Source organism: Alligator sinensis, unplaced genomic scaffold (assembly GCF_000455745.1).
Source record: "Alligator sinensis unplaced genomic scaffold, ASM45574v1 scaffold473_1, whole genome shotgun sequence".
NCBI classification, from domain to species: domain Eukaryota; kingdom Metazoa; phylum Chordata; order Crocodylia; family Alligatoridae; genus Alligator; species Alligator sinensis.
In genome coordinates this window covers 310,477-326,318 of record NW_005843025.1, presented here as the reverse complement: position 1 = coordinate 326,318, position 15,842 = coordinate 310,477, and positions in this window count along the sequence as shown.

Genomic DNA, 15,842 nt, shown 5'->3' with positions numbered 1-15,842 from the left:
TTTCCTGCCTATGCAGGGGGTCGGACTCGATGATCTATTGAGGTCCCTTCTGACCCTAACATCTATGAATCTCTCCTTACTTTTCTGTTTCCCTGCAGGCAAACTTGGCTTCAGCTTCGAAACTCAGTGTTTTGAAATGTGTCAACTGCCCTCATTTTGTTTTGAGCCTGTTTCAAAGCCCTTTGTTTCATTTCAATTTCACTGTTTCAAGCTCAAAATGAGTCAAAACAGCACGGAAATGAAACAGCTGGTGAAATTTTGCATAGCCCTACTGCTTATACACATGCTCGGGGGTGCATTTTAATTAGAATGGTTCCTGGACAGCTGCTCTAATTAAAACGGCTCACCATCACATATATTAAACCTCTGTGCATTTCAAAATGGTCATGGAGCATTTCTTCTAAAGTTTATTCAATGAGGTTAATATGGCTACATTTTCTTCATCAAAATAAATTCCACTCAGAAAATCACTAGAGGAGTTATTGCTGGTAGTAACAAGACAAGTGCTTGGGCACCTTAGACACCTCAGAGCAAAAGACAATGCTGAATAGTATCCTGCAAGATTATCTTTAGCTTTCCTTGACTAAGTTTCCTTTTCCTGTTGTGGCAGTGATTCCTAAGTTATATGACAGCAGTACTCAGATGGTTTAATTCTGCTGAATATGGGCTTAAATGTCCTAAAATATTACAAACATGTTCCCAAAATATCACCCTGGGACCAAAGGACATGGGAAGAAGCTAGGTTTGAAGAAGAGTGACTCAGGATGATATTCTATTTTTTCTTGGTCATCTATGTGGATGTTTTTTGGTTGTCTACAGAATATTGGGGGCACTTGCATCTCCAGAAGTCTTTTATTCCTGGCTGGATGAGTAGCTCTGCACACAAGGATTTCATAGACATTAGGGCTGGAAGGGATGATTATGTATGCTTGCAGACTGGTAGCAACAAGGAGAAGAAACTAATATCTCAGTGGCTGCTATACTCGGGTGGAGGTCCACGGTTTTAAGCTGCCCGCAGGGGGGTCTGAACCTGTACTTTTCTAAAGCCAGTATGACCTTCCTGCCACTCGTTTTGAAGTGTCATCCTGGACAGCCATGAGAGGGAGGTCTGTGGAAGACTTGTGTACCCAGAAGGACAGTCATAAGCCAGGAGGCATATAGGTCAGTGAGAGATGGCTTCTCACCCTGGAAAGGATGTGGCCATAGGTCTAGCCAAGACCCTCGATTCCAGTGTGACAGAAGCTTCTACACTGTAATGCCTGCCCCACCTTTTTTCCAAGGACTATGTTAGTGGATCAATATAGTTGGTACAACTATAGCTGCCCACATGTGCAAAACTGAGCTGAGGAACAGAATGTGTAGGTACCAATAGTCCCCTGTAGAAGAGACTGCCACCCTCAATGTAAATTGCTGGGGTGCAGGGTGCAAAGAAATACTTCTTCTATTAATAGTGAAACTCCCTTATTCACTTGATTCAATATTTGAAATAATTTAAACAGCCAGGTGGGCTTGTATCCAGCAAACGTCCAGAACAAGGCCAAGACAACAGCCATGTTGCCAGTGCTGTAAAGGAGTCACAAGGGAGTGAATATAGCCTTTTTCCTAGATATTTGACTATCTTATGAATTCTTTCCTGTCGAACCTGTGATTCTCTCTAAAGCAAATATGACCCTTCTGCCACTCCTTGTGAAGTGTCCCCTGGGCAATCATGAGAGGGAGGTCTATCAAAGATACATGGACCCAGAAGGACAGGCACAGGCCAGAAGGCTTCATAATCAGACCACTGGTCCATGAGTCTCAGGATTCTATTTGACGAGGTAGAAGGTCCTTGACTGTGCTCCACGTAACATCTATCAGTGCCGTTCTTGAGTTTATATTATGCAGTGAAAGGAAATGCTCTCTACCCCTTCATCTTTTCAATTTTTAATCCAGCTGCAAGAGACTGATCCAGAAAACTCAAATCTCCCCTTTGATATAGAGTGGCAGTTACAAAAATTAGGTGGTCTCCTCACAAAGCAATCTCATTCTATGTTGATATATTTTTTGTCATCTTATTCCAGAGTTGAGAATTCACTCTTTGAAGAGAGAACAATTGATGACTGCATCCTGGATGAATAACTTTGATGTAATTGAATAGTCTGCATCATAAAATTTTAAACAGTACTGCTAAAGGCATTCTGCATTTTGAAATGAGTTTACTATGAGTACCCAAATAAGAAATCCACAGACTTGACAGTAAATAGCTACTGCTTTTAAAAAATCTTTGGCTAAGAAAAATTATGTGTCTGCTTCCAGAGGATACAAAGTGTTTTTCTTAAGTTAATTGTCACTACAGGTTGACCTAAAATTAGCTGTTGCCTAGGTACCTGTGAGCATGATCTAGTTACATATACTTTGTGGTAAAAGAATATGACACCAACCAATGATGTATACATTTTGAATTTTTAAACGGCTAATTTTACAAAGAGTAAAGCAACCGCTGGCATAATTGACTGGGACAATTGTAAATGGCTGTTATTCAAGGACAACCTACTGTAAGCTCAAAATGCCAGGATTCCAAAAACATGGTGTTTGCACAGTATTTAAGCTAAAAGAAGATGTGATTAACAATATAATAAAAATAATCAATATATAAAGAATAAAAGGACAATTAAATTAAAGAAAATTAATATGAATTGTAACTTAAAATTTTAGGTGACTGACAGGGGAAAACTTAAGTAATCAGCACAAGACCAATACTGTTAGAGAATAAGAAAATGCTTCTAATCATATTTGGAGAAAAATAACCCTTCTTTACGCATAGGATATTTGCTAAATGCAAAGAGTAAAACAATAAATCCAGATGCTGAAATGTTAGGTAGATATGTCTGTCCTGTATTTGGAATGAATCAGAAAGATGGATCCATCCTATAAAATATTGATGAAATAAAAATATTTACCACCTGTAACAAAAGAGATGAGACAATCCCCTAAATGTAAACACTTCCAAAAGTCGCCTTACATACAGAAGCCTTAGAAAAGTAACTGAGTATCTTCCTCAGCCACTTGGAGAAATTCAAACGACTGGAAGAGCATCAGTACACTTCCAACATTTAAAAGGGGGGGGAAGAACTATGGACCAGTTAACGTGACATCAGCCTCATGCAAAATAATGGAACAGTTAATCTGGGACTCTGTCAAAAGGGAAGTGGGGGACGAATATATAAATAATGCTGGTGAATACGGTTTAATACAAAATAGCCTTTGCCAAGCAAATCCATTGGGTATTCTGATAAAGGCACATGTGTTGATATAATATACTTTTATTTCTCCAATATATTTGACATAGCACCACAATATTTTAATTAAAATGTTGCTTTATTGTCAGGGATGAATCCATGAGTGTGCACTGGTGCATTTGCAGTACTCTCCTTTGATTCCTGGTCCATTCAAATTTTAAAACAGAGGTCGGCAACTCCCGGCATGCTGCAAACAGCTGTGCCAGGCTCCAGCATCAGCTTTGTACTGGTGTGTCACATGTGCCTCAGAGCATAGGGTGGGGGAGGGGCCTGAGGCAGCGCAGCCCCGGTCTCTTCCCTGCTCCCGGCACAGAGCTGATGACTGGGCTCCAGAGCCTGGCGCAAATGTTTGTAGCCAGCCTGGACTCTGGACAGCTGCAGCAAGCAGCAGGAAGGCTGCAAACAGCTATGCTGGACTCCACAGCTCTGGCGCCAGCTCCATGCTGGCAGCGACTGCACGCGCACTTTGGAGCAGACAGTGGGAAGGCTGCGCTGCCTCACTGTCCACTCCAAGGTGTGTGTGCAGTTGCTGCCAGCACAGAGCTGATGCCAGAGCTGTGGAGCCTGGCACAGCTGTTTGCAGACTCCTGACTGCAGCTGCCCAGAGCCCAGAAACCTTATTCCTGAGCTTATTTGGTCAGTTCCAATACCAGCGCCTCTGGGCTCACAGCTGTGAGGCTGGGGCATGGGTATTGCTTGAAGGTTTTGAGCAGCTTGGGCATTCCAGAGATCCAGATCCAGCCCCTCCAGAGAATTGGGGAGTTCTGGGAGCTGGATCTGAGGTGATCTGGCCTCTGGACATCATCTTTGGCAGGACTGAGCTTCCCTCCTCTGGACCTGAGCTCTCAGAGACGCTGGACAGAGCCACGTGGCTGCTGCTCATGGGACAATGCAGTCTGGGGCTGTTTCAGTCTCCTACTGGGACCCCAGACTAGCGGCCCCAGCTCTGCCACTGCCATCCTGCATGGCCATGGGCAAGTCCCCCGTGCCTCTGTGCATTGCAGCTTACAGTGAGGGTGGGATTTGTTCCCTGGGGCCAGGGTCTGGGGGGAGGGGGGGCAGGTCATGCCCCAGGATCCCTTGAGGAGGCTCTGGCTTACTGCCTCAGTCCTTTCAGGGTACAAGGACAGACTCCCCCAGCTCCAGCCCAGCTCTCCCCTCCCATGCTGCACTGGCCTGACCCCAGAGCAGTGGGGTGTTATGCACAGGCAGCGCTGTCAGTCCAGAGCCAGTCTGCCTTGCTATCCTGAGGGAAAACACTCCTTGATGCCCCCCTATGCCTGCTGCCTTGGCACCAGGGTGGAGGGACTGTGATGGGGATGCACCATTGTGTGCTCTCCCAGCTTCTCTGGGGATAACAGCTTAGATGTCCTGAATGGTCCTGCCACCTTAGGACCTTAGCTGTGTGGAGTGGGTGGGCTGATGAGCAGGCTATTGCCTACCCCTGGTTTAAAGCAAGCTGCATAGCAGTGGCAGCAGTACATACTCAGGTAGCACTGAGGGAGGCAAGCAGCATTGAGGCAGCCATTATAATTTGCTTGGTTCCTTCTAAACTCTTCATTCTACAGGTGTTAATGACCCTCTTCCCTTTGAAATGGTCTTTAATGGTTCCACTACTCCAGCTCTCCGTATTTCCATAATGCTGCCATTTGTTAGTAATGTAGTTTCCATTTCACAGCCCTGGAGGCCATTTTTTAACTCTAGCTAAAAACATCAACTTTTGTTTGGAAATATTAACTCAGGTAAACATTAGCTCAGATGTGGAAATCACATTCAATGAAGCACTGGAATGCTCAAGAAGGCTTGCTATTGTTTTATGAATCTGAAAAAGAGATGTACATTTAACTATAATGACCCCAGGGCTAATGAAGCAACATCTTTGAATTCTTTTTTGCCTAACTTGTTGTGTTTTTATATATAATATATGATATAGCAAATTAATGCACATTCCAATAAATGTTGGGAGTTTTTGGTTTTGATTTTTTTTCTTCAATCTTAAATCGAGTTCAATTGCTCTAGGACCTTACTTATAAGTGAAGCTTCTAGTTTATAACTAGAGAAAAATATGTGTTGTGTTATAGGTGATGATGCACCACGCCACCTGCACCCCTTTTTTCAAAATCCTGGATCCAGTCATGTTTATTTGGGATTAACAGGACCAAGTTTTTAACACCAATTAGTGGATTTAGGCAACTAAGTGTAATTCTACCCACCCTTCTCAAATCCTGAAAAATCCATTAAGGTGTCTACTTTAGTAACACACCATCACATGGCCCTTAAGATTGAATTACAAAAAAATAGCAATGAGGAAGGAGAGACAGGCACCTTTTGCATTACATGTTTTTCAGGCACTCAAGCAAGATGGAATAGAATCACATTCAGGCAGCTAAGTCCATTTAAGTGCCTAACAGATGGAATAGAATCTGTCCCTTCAACATTACTAGAAGAGTCTTTCAGGGACCAGGTTTTGGTCCAATTTGATATTGAATGAGATGATGATATAAAATATTTTATATTAAACCTTGCAGATAATCAAAAGATGGATAGGGTAGTGAACACTGAGGGAGACATATTACTGACACAGGCTGATTTAGATTGCCTGATCAAATGGTCGCAATCCAACATGTTCACATAGCCAAATGGATTACAACCGTTTTAAAGGCTAGGGACAGACATTACACACAAACCGGTTTAAGTGATCAGAAACTTGTTTAAACCTGTAACAGAACAGATGTTCAATGCACAAAAAACAGTTTGAGAATGGCTGAAACCACTTTGAGATAAACCTGGTTGAATGTAGTATCAGACATAACTGATTTGGCTCAAACTGGTTTCTGCAATGTCTGTCCCAGGCCCCTTGCTGGTTTAAGATAACCCAGACACCCCCAGCATCCTGCACGCTCTCTGGGCTGGGCGGGGGTCTCTGCTCCACAACAGGGCTGGCCCCTCCCCTCTGCTCCCTGGCTGCAGCTCCCTGCCCCTCCCCTCACCACTTCCGGCTAAGCAGGAATTCCCCCCTCCCCTCTGCCTTGCTGAAGAGGTGTCTGTGTATTAGCTAGCAGACCACATGCTGCCTATGGTCCCAACGAAATAAACAGGCAGAATCAACAAATAGCTGGTAATGTCCCTCTGTTGTTTTCTTAATCGTGTGATAAACACTGCTATCAATTCCCTGATGGACTAATCACAGCGTCCTGCTGGAGCCTGGCCACACCCCTCTCAGCTACATGCTGTGGAAGGAAGGGAGGGCTGCTCTAGCGCTCCCTGACTTCTATCCTGAGCCACTGCAGGCATGTGTCTGTATTTCTGGGATGTCTGTCTGGTTACAAAACTGATTTAGCCTAGCCGGGTTAGACTTACTTGCAAGGATTGAATCAATTCAGGCTCAGGCTTATTTAATGTCTGTCCCTAGCCTTTGAAAATAAAGAATACAGGCCATACCCACATGTAAAGGTCCTGAAGGGTTTGATCAGAGCTTGCAAGCCCAATCAGGGTGTTTGCACTGTTGGGACCAGGATTTGCAAAAGCTGTGCATACAGACAGCAGCTGAGATAGACAGCTTGGAGCTGAAGGCTGCAAAATGCATGTGTGCAATTGGACAGCTGTAACTCCAAGGCAGGAAGCCTGGGAAAAAGAGAGAGCAGCTGCTGAGAGGGCTGAAGGGAGAGAGTAGCTGAGGGCCACGATGAGAAGGTCTGCTTCTGAGGGGGGCTGCTAACTGGAACAATTGTTTCTGAGTGAGCTGCTACTGAGGGCAGAGGAGCCATAAGTTACTGAGTACCCAGGATCACCTGCTGCATTTTACCAAAGGAGCAGGGTTTATGCGAACCAGTTTCCCTCCCCACTCTTAAGTTCCTTGGGTGCAGGGATTCACCAGGAGGGAATCGGGGAAAGGGGCTGCTAGAGAAAGTTTGCTGGGAGAGCTAAAGAAAGTAGCAGGAAATCATGGCTTTGTGAGGAGCTCCAGCAAAGAGCTCAATAAAGTACAGCTGAGAATAAGCACTCCAGGTGTCAAACACAGGGTAGCTGCCTTGGGGAAGCATTTGGGGACAGTGCAATTGTTTGCAGGCATCCAGGAGAGACTGGAAATGGGAAGAAACCCCTGTCTCCGGTTCAGCTGCACCTGAGGTCCTGACGGGTGACTCCATCTTCTGTTCAGATTGCAACACTGTTCTGAGGCAGAGTGAGCACAGCTCCATGGATGGTCAACTGCAGCCATTCCACAGTTGATTTCTGTGCTGCTGGCAGACTGATTCTGTGCGATCTCGCTGATTAAGTGTGTATACCTGTTAGAAGTTGCCTGAGTGTTAAAGTTGATAACATAATTGCTTTTGCTATATGATAAGTATTTGCTTCTATTTGCTGGGATAGATTATTATCGAGCTCATTGAAAATATTTTGTTTGTTATTTATGGGAAGTTGAATTTGTTAATCTCTCAATTACTATTGTAAATAATACATGATTGTAAATAGTCATTTATTGTCTGGTCTGGTGCAGGGAGAACCATGGGAAAGCATTCCCCTGAGTGGTGGCTCCCAGCATGTAGACAGAGTGAGAGTTGACTGAGACCTATTGGCACCCCAGGATCCTGAAAATTTGGACATGACTGTGGGTAGTACCACTGCCAGGGTTACACACAGAATAATTGACTCTTTTGAGGGTTTCAACATCAGTGCTTAGTACTTAGGCCATAGGCCTAAAATGATCCTTGACTGTGTAAAAGGAGGAGTATTAGATACGAGTAAGAAAGTGATCTCGCCTTTATCTATAGACTGCTATTAGAAAGAAATTTGTGGTTCTGGTGTCTATATATAAAAAACTGTGGAAATATTGCCAGAGTTTCAAAAGAAACCTATAATACTGATCCAGGTCTATTGATAGATTTATTATATCAAATTTAAAGAACTCAATTGTGCAGTTTATTGAAGGGTATGTTAAAAAGTGACATATGCCCATATCCACAAAGTTTGTCTAGTTCTTCTTCTCGTGTCTCTATGCCACATTTGACTATTTTGTTACACATTTGTGCTCATTTATTGTACTTTGCAAGATTTTTCATTGTACGTGTACCTTCAAGCAGCAGTCATTGCAGCAGGTGTCGCATAGTCTGAGACTCTGTGCCACAGGCCCAGGTGGTTGAAACAATGGTATAGCCCCACTACTTCACTAGTTCCTTAAAACATCCAACGCTGGTACATAGGCAGTTGAGACACAGCCACCTTTGCCATGGCTTGTCAGTCCCCATGGCAAGGACTGTACATTTTTTCACTGTCAGATATTTTCTTCAGCCTCTTTTTCTACATCTGTAGTCATGTCTCCTTGGGTGAGGCATCAAGAGGTTGGGTGCTGGTGAGGAAGCTCCTGTGTGACTTCAGATGTCTGTGTGCTGTGGGATGGTTGTACAGTGGATGTCTCACATCTTCAGTTTGCCTTGATCGTTCTATCCTATTGGCCAGTTTATCTCCAGTTACTCTGAATCCTAATCCTACCCTCCAAGTTTGATGTCATAGGTTGATTTGCTAAGTGTGCACTCAGTCCCATTCTCCAAATCATTAATGAAGGTATTAAGCAATACTGTACTCGGGAAAGACCTGTAGGGAACCTCACTTGCTGGTATAGGTCTATAGCATTCTTCTACTATACTTGCTCAGGGCACCACTCCCATAGCTGCATTGAGGATTTTGGTGCTTATCCCACCTACCTTTCCTATAATATCCTACAGGTTAGAATACCAGGTTCAATTCCCTTCCCAGCTTGATGGGTAGATAGGTCAGTGCATGTGTGTGTGAGTGGAAAAGTATGCAAGATCCACTAAGTTAGAAAGAAAACAAGCAAGAAACAGCATGACTCTGTAGCTTAGTGCTAAGGACACTCCCCTGAATTCTAGTTCCTGAACCCAGCACTGCTTTTGCATTTTACACTGGATAGTCATTGAATAAAATGCTTACGCAGTCCTGAAGTAAGAGACCAAAACCCAGGTCTCCCAAATCAATTATCTCTTTGCTACCTGAAAGTGATGTGACTGGCTTTTTTCTGTCTCACACTCAAGTTCACATGCATCATGAACTTTCGTGGATGTGTGTCTTTACAGCTCATTCCCCTGGCTACACTAGTTAGCTGAAAAGATGAGTTCAGTCAAAGGCTTTAATCAGTCCTCTATGTTGAAATGTACAGAGTAGATTGTCCTGATCTTATTTCACTACCCATCATGAGCCATTCATCAAACCTTCAAAAGCTTTCAGGATTTTGTACTGATTGAGTAAGAATAGGCATCTTATACAATCCTCCTTTTTCTACTCCTCTGTCTGAAGTGGCTAAGAGTTCCTAGACACAGGGTTTTTTTTAAAGCTAATTGCATTGTTGAAAGCAGGAGGCCACTAACGTTTGTTCTTTCTGGAGATTCTTTGAACTGGATTTTTTTTCTTCTTCCAATTTCTTTCCCTCTTTCATTGGTCCGGGCCTCCAACAGGAGGCGCTCTGGCTTTCACACTCTCCTCTCCCTCAGTGGGAAGTATCTCCTGCTGTTGCAGCAGACCATGTCAGACACAGGCCACTCGGGTGCTGCACGTTTAACAATACTGGCTGTGCTGTCGCACTACAGCTATTAGATGTTCTGCCACATTACACTTTTACAAATGTGCAACTTCTGCTTTGATCTTGGCAGGCTGCAGTGCTGATTTAAATGCCTCCTACCTCCTTCCCTAAGTGAACACTTCAGCATCTCTGCAAAGGAGCATGGCAGGCTGACAGCTCTTCGGGAATCAAACTCCTGAAATGAGTCCCAGGGAGAAGGAAACTGGCCCCATGCCCTGCTTGCTTTGCAGATTTTCAATACACAGGAACTCAAATAGCTTATTTTTTAATTTTTTTAAGCTGTTCCTAGGAAACTTTCCCAGATTCCTACATGGGAAATGTCCCCCTTTCTTCCCCAGACCAGCTTTCACCTACATGGATGTCTCAGCCAAGACCATCTAAAACAAGTCATGGGCTTTTATTTTTTTCTAAAAACCCTCTGGCCTCAAGAGTAATCTGCCTCTACTCCTTCTCTATGTTCCTATGTACAATATCACTGCAGCATTACTTGGAGCAGCCTTCTATACTGCACTTGCTGCAATAAACGCTAAATGAGAAGTTTCCATAGCTACTAAACTAGATACTTAATCACCAACAGGAATCTATTATTTAGCTTGAGGCTTCCATGCAACCTAGGAACACTTAGCCTTATTTTTATTGCTCCTAGCAGAAACCTTAAAAAACCTTTTATGAACCAGCAAACTGACTAACTGACCTCAGCATTCACTTGAGGTCTCTGATATTATTTCATAACTGAGCAAATATTGAGACTGTTGCTCTCAGGAGTCTGAGACTTTTGTAAGGTCTACGGTTAATATTTGAACATGATGCCGGCATGGTCAGGGGGAAAATCAAGCATATATAATTTAGAGCTCATCATAATTAAGGAGATCTTTTTATTTAACTACAGAGTAGAAACAAAAATATCTGAGTGGTTACAATGAGAACTGGTGTAAAATGTACTTGAATTGGAATATGGGAGAATCTTAACTGAGATCCACAGAGGTATGTTAGTTCTTTAAAAAGGATAGGAGTTACAGACCAGATTTAGAAAGGTGTTTTGGTATATAACTTGCTAATAAAAGCAATGGTATTTAGGTGCCTAATTCGAAGTTCCACATCTAAATATCTTTGAAAATCTGAGCCTATGGGCCTAAGGAGACCTTAGCAGCCTAAACACTTCTGTAACTCTGGGCCTCAGTTCCAATAGCTACCCATGGATTTTTATTCCATTGAATCATAGGGTTGAAAGGGACCACCTCATCCAATCCCCTGCACAAATGTACACTATTCCTACACCATCCCAGACAAATCTATTCAGCCTCAGCTTGCAAACATCCAATGGCTAAATCAAAATAAATCCCCTCCAGAATAAGCAAAGATGCTATGCTGCTTAGCAAAGACTGCCTGTATGCCAAATTTTACCTCACAGCCCCAAAACATTTAACTTATTCCATGTCATACACAGCTGTTCAAAAGAGGGAATTTTTTTCTTTTTTTATCCTCCCAAAACTAAAAAAAAAAAAATGCCTATTTTTCTTCAGGCAGACAAGGTTCCTTAGGTGAATTTGATATCTTTTATTAGACCAACCCATGTTCTTCATGTTTTTCAATTCATCTTAAGGCAGAGAGCAAGGGTCTGAGTCACATCTGTGTCACTACAGTGGCACAAACCTAGAGCAATACTGTGCTGAATTGGGTCCCACATATTGAAAGTTTCTAAGGGTAGAAACTAATGAGTTATGAGTGACTAGAACATGGAGACAGATAACAAACCCACATGAGTGACCGGTGCTACCTTAGTCGGGGGGGCATATGCCCCCCCAGCAACAAGTCAGCGACTGGGATGGGGGGGTTCCCCCGTGGCAAAACTTACCAACTGGTGAGCAGCCACCCTGCTCCTGAAAGCAGCTGCAGTGCTCCCACAAGTGGCCATAGGGCTTCTGGAAGTGGCTATGGCCTACATCCAGCGCTCACAGTCCCCAGCTGGCGCTCGCAGAGGGAACACCAGCATTCCCACCTGCCCTTCCCCCCACCTGTCACCTCAGCAGGGAGCACGGCCTGACAGGGGGTTCACCAGCGCTCTCAGGGGGTGCATGTGCACCACCATGTGCCCCCCACTCATTGCCACTACAAAACCATATGAAACCCTAACTATTGTGGTTGCTGCCATGCCAGCTCTATCTAGTGTGTCCAGTTTGTTTCTTAAAATGATATGAAAATAACTTGAACAGAATGAATCAAAGAGTGTCCAGTCAGACACAAACTAAAATATAGACAAATATTATAAAAGCTCCAGAGTGCCAGATGACATGCATTGTACAAGGATAACTCTTTTGTAAATGATAGTCCAACCAGAGAGGTCCAAATAGTGTTATGGGCTGCTCTTAGGTCACAGTTAGAATTCTTGTTGTCACAGGCTTCTTACTCAAAATAATGTTGTATTAAATCTAAAAACCTCCTTCTTATTGCTTTTAAGGATCCCAAATAGACTAACACACAGAATTGTGACAGCTTTGTAATTAAGACCAGAGAGCTAGATTTCCCCCTAAATTTCATTATCTTGGTATCTGGTTAGATTTAGGAGTTCCAGAAAGACAGGAAGATAAATTATCAGAATGTTTCATTATAAACCAAGCATACTGAGGCTTAGGCAACGTAGCCAACAGATTGGGATAGCAGAGAGCTCATCACTGAGATCACTGCAGTCCCTGGCCAAGGACGAGGATTAAGGCCACTTTGAAGGAGTATGCAAGGCTTTTATTGTGAAGATTGCATGTCAAGCCAAATTCTACAGTCTTTGCTTAAATAAAAATCTTTTTTTTTATCAGTGTGAGTTTGGATTGAATGAGGTCTGCCAAATTTGGCAGATATTTATGAGGTAAGTTATTTTACCCTATCTGTGTATGCTATATTACGTATGCTATGTAGTTTATGTAATCTTTTGCTAAAATAATGCAGTAGAATTAATACTAAAATTATATATGCAGGGGCAGATCCAGAGGTGGCGCAGTGGTACAGGTTACCCCTGTCCCTTTTGGATTGGACAGCACCACAGGACCCTCAGGGGATTTTTTTTAAAGGTGCTAAAGCAGGTGAAAATTCTTGCCTCCCTTCCCCTTCCTGCTCAAAGCCACGCTGTCTCTCCTCCACTTCCCCCCTCCCCACCCCACCCCACCCCACATTTACCCACTTGTCTCCCAGATGGGGAAGAAGCAGAGCTCTTCCTGACCTCTGCCCAGGGACTGGGCTCAGCTGGGGACATGGACAACAGCAACAAGGATGGACAGGGTTTCTCCTTCCCCGTGCCTGCTTGAGGAATGGACAGGGAACTATTCTCTATCCACCCTCTTGCCGCTGTCCCCTCCACAGCTAAACCCAGATCCCACTCAGTCCAGGTGGCTTGAGGAGTGGGGGGAGAAGGGGAACAGAAGAAGGGACTGCTTCTTACCAGGAAGGAGAAGGAAGAAGGGATTTTCAGCTGCTTGAGGGATTTTAAAAAGTCACCATAGGCTCTCTCAGGGTCTGACTGCACTGGCTGGGGTGGAGGAGACTGGAAGCAGGGGGAGCAGTCACCCCTACAGTGTGGGTTGCTGCTCCCCGCTTTGAGGAGTCCTGGATCCATACCTGTATATGAATTATGTAATACTATAATGACGTGATGTATGGTTATTGTTTAAAGCATACAATAAAAATTCACACTGTACTAATGTAAATAAAAGTAAAATCAGACCAAATATATGATAATACATAAAAATAAATAATACCTCATTCACTATTATGTATGGTACAGTTGGAGAAACTTTAACTTGTAGATATTTCTCAATAGGTTACCCAGCCAAAATTTAAAAAAAGAAAGAAAGACAGACAGACAGAGACAGACAGACAACGGTTAAACTGAAGGGTTAAACAACCAAAAAAGAAACAACATTTTATTTCATGTCAAAAGAACACTTGCAAGTTGGTTTAAAATAGCATTTTATGGGGCTTGTGCTGCTTTTTTTTTTGCCATTGCTGCAGTTTTGTTTATTTCACTGAATACTGAAATTTTTCTGTTTTGGTTGAACCCAAATGAGGGTTTTCTTCCAGGGTTTTGATTTGGCCAATAAACGAAAAAGCACCCCATGATTCATTCTGCCTTAGACATTCTCAGTTCACTGTGGGAGCAATACTGTTCCAAAGCTCTGTTGCTGAACTCACTTCTGATTAGGAGGTGATGTGAATGGAATAAAATGATCGGTAAGACTATCCAGCCTCAAATCATAATTTAGTGAACACTTACGCAATACTAAATTTAAGCAAACCCTCAAGCAATCTATCAAGATATTAAGCAGCCTTCAAATGGTTCATAAAGGTATTCTTACATAGAACTTCTGACCATGTATGATGACTCAGCAAGCCAAGCGTCATCACCGGGAGTCATGGTTCCAACCAGCTTAGATAGTCTCCTCCTGCTCAGTGACAGCTTCCCAAACTTAAGTTTTTTCCTGAGGCTTTTCTACTCCTTTACAGCCTTCTTCTGTATGTCCCATGTATGGCCATGCTATAGATTCTCACCAATTACCTTTTAACTCTATTATTCCCTTATAAATCTGTCATGTCCATTCTGTTTTTTTTAAACTTACTTAATACCTACTGAGCTTGTTTTGCTTTCCTATTCTATTCTCTTTTCCTGCATTCCATGGCTATCTACGTGCTTGTTCACCTACAACAATTGTTTATGTTGCCTACGTGCTCCTCTCTCTCACAGCTAATGGTGTCCAAGGCAGCTTACAGGCCTACACTGTGACCTGCAATACACAGCAGATAGACAGCCTGATGTGTCAAGGCCTGTAAAGTTTACCTTTAAAATAAGTTTTAAATAGTGTTTAAAAGTGTATTGTTCTTTATTCAAAAGTATGTGCAGTCGTAAATTCCTTCATTTTCTCCTGAATTTGTCTTTGAAGGAACATAACATCACAAATGGAGGATGAAACATATGGAGTGTAGCTTTTTTCAAGGTGGGAAAATTAATCTGGATCTTAGGCTGAGAGTCTTGTGGTTTGAGCCATGAACTGAAGTGAATTATATGGCCTATTACCAGTTTTAAATCTTTTCTACCATCTCTCTGAAGTTTTGTGGTAAGGTAATCAGAAAGCTATATATATATAACACATTAGTTTTATCATTGTAGTAATTGTAGTAGCTAGGCATTCATAGGCAATGGAAGGTCAGGGCTAATGGGGTTTAGGCCCCACACCGCCAGTGCAGAGCAGTGGTGGCAGCACAGAGGACTGCAGGGCAGCCTGGCTGTGGGCTCTGGGTGGCTGCAGCCAGAGGGGGAGGAGCATGCACAGACAGACACGCAGCTGCAGACTGCAAAGGCAGCCAGGAATGCAGCCGGCAGATTGTGGAGCAGCACCCAGCAGTTAAGTCTGTGAAAGGGAAGGGACTTGAGGGAGAGAAGGGGCAGAGGGGCAGATTGAGGCCCCCATGGTGAGGAAGGGTGTGGGGCAAAGGAAGGGGCAGGGGCTGGGGCAAATAGGGCCCTGAGGCTGGGGCAGATCATGGGATGGTTGCAGCCACAGGCAGCTTGTCCAGGGACATGGGGAGGCTCCCGCCACTGCTCATGTGCTCCTAGATTTCTGCACAGGGCATTGCGGAGGTGGGCTGCCACTGTGGGCTGCGTTCTGCACCCCGTTGTCATTGCCCGGGAGCTGTGCATGACACCATGTGCCTTCATAGGGCCCTGAGGCTGGGGCAGATCATGGGATGGTTGCAGCCACAGGCAGCTTGTCCAGGGACATGGGGAGGCTCCCGCCACTGCTCATGTGCTCCTAGATTTCTGCACAGGGCATTGCGGAGGTGGGCTGCCACTGTGGGCTGCGTTCTGCACCCCGTTGTCATTGCCCGGGAGCTGTGCATGACACCATGTGCCTTCCACTGGCAGGACACAGAGCAGCCGGCATGTGGAAGGGAACTGGCATCAAGCGCAGCTCCCAGGCAATGGC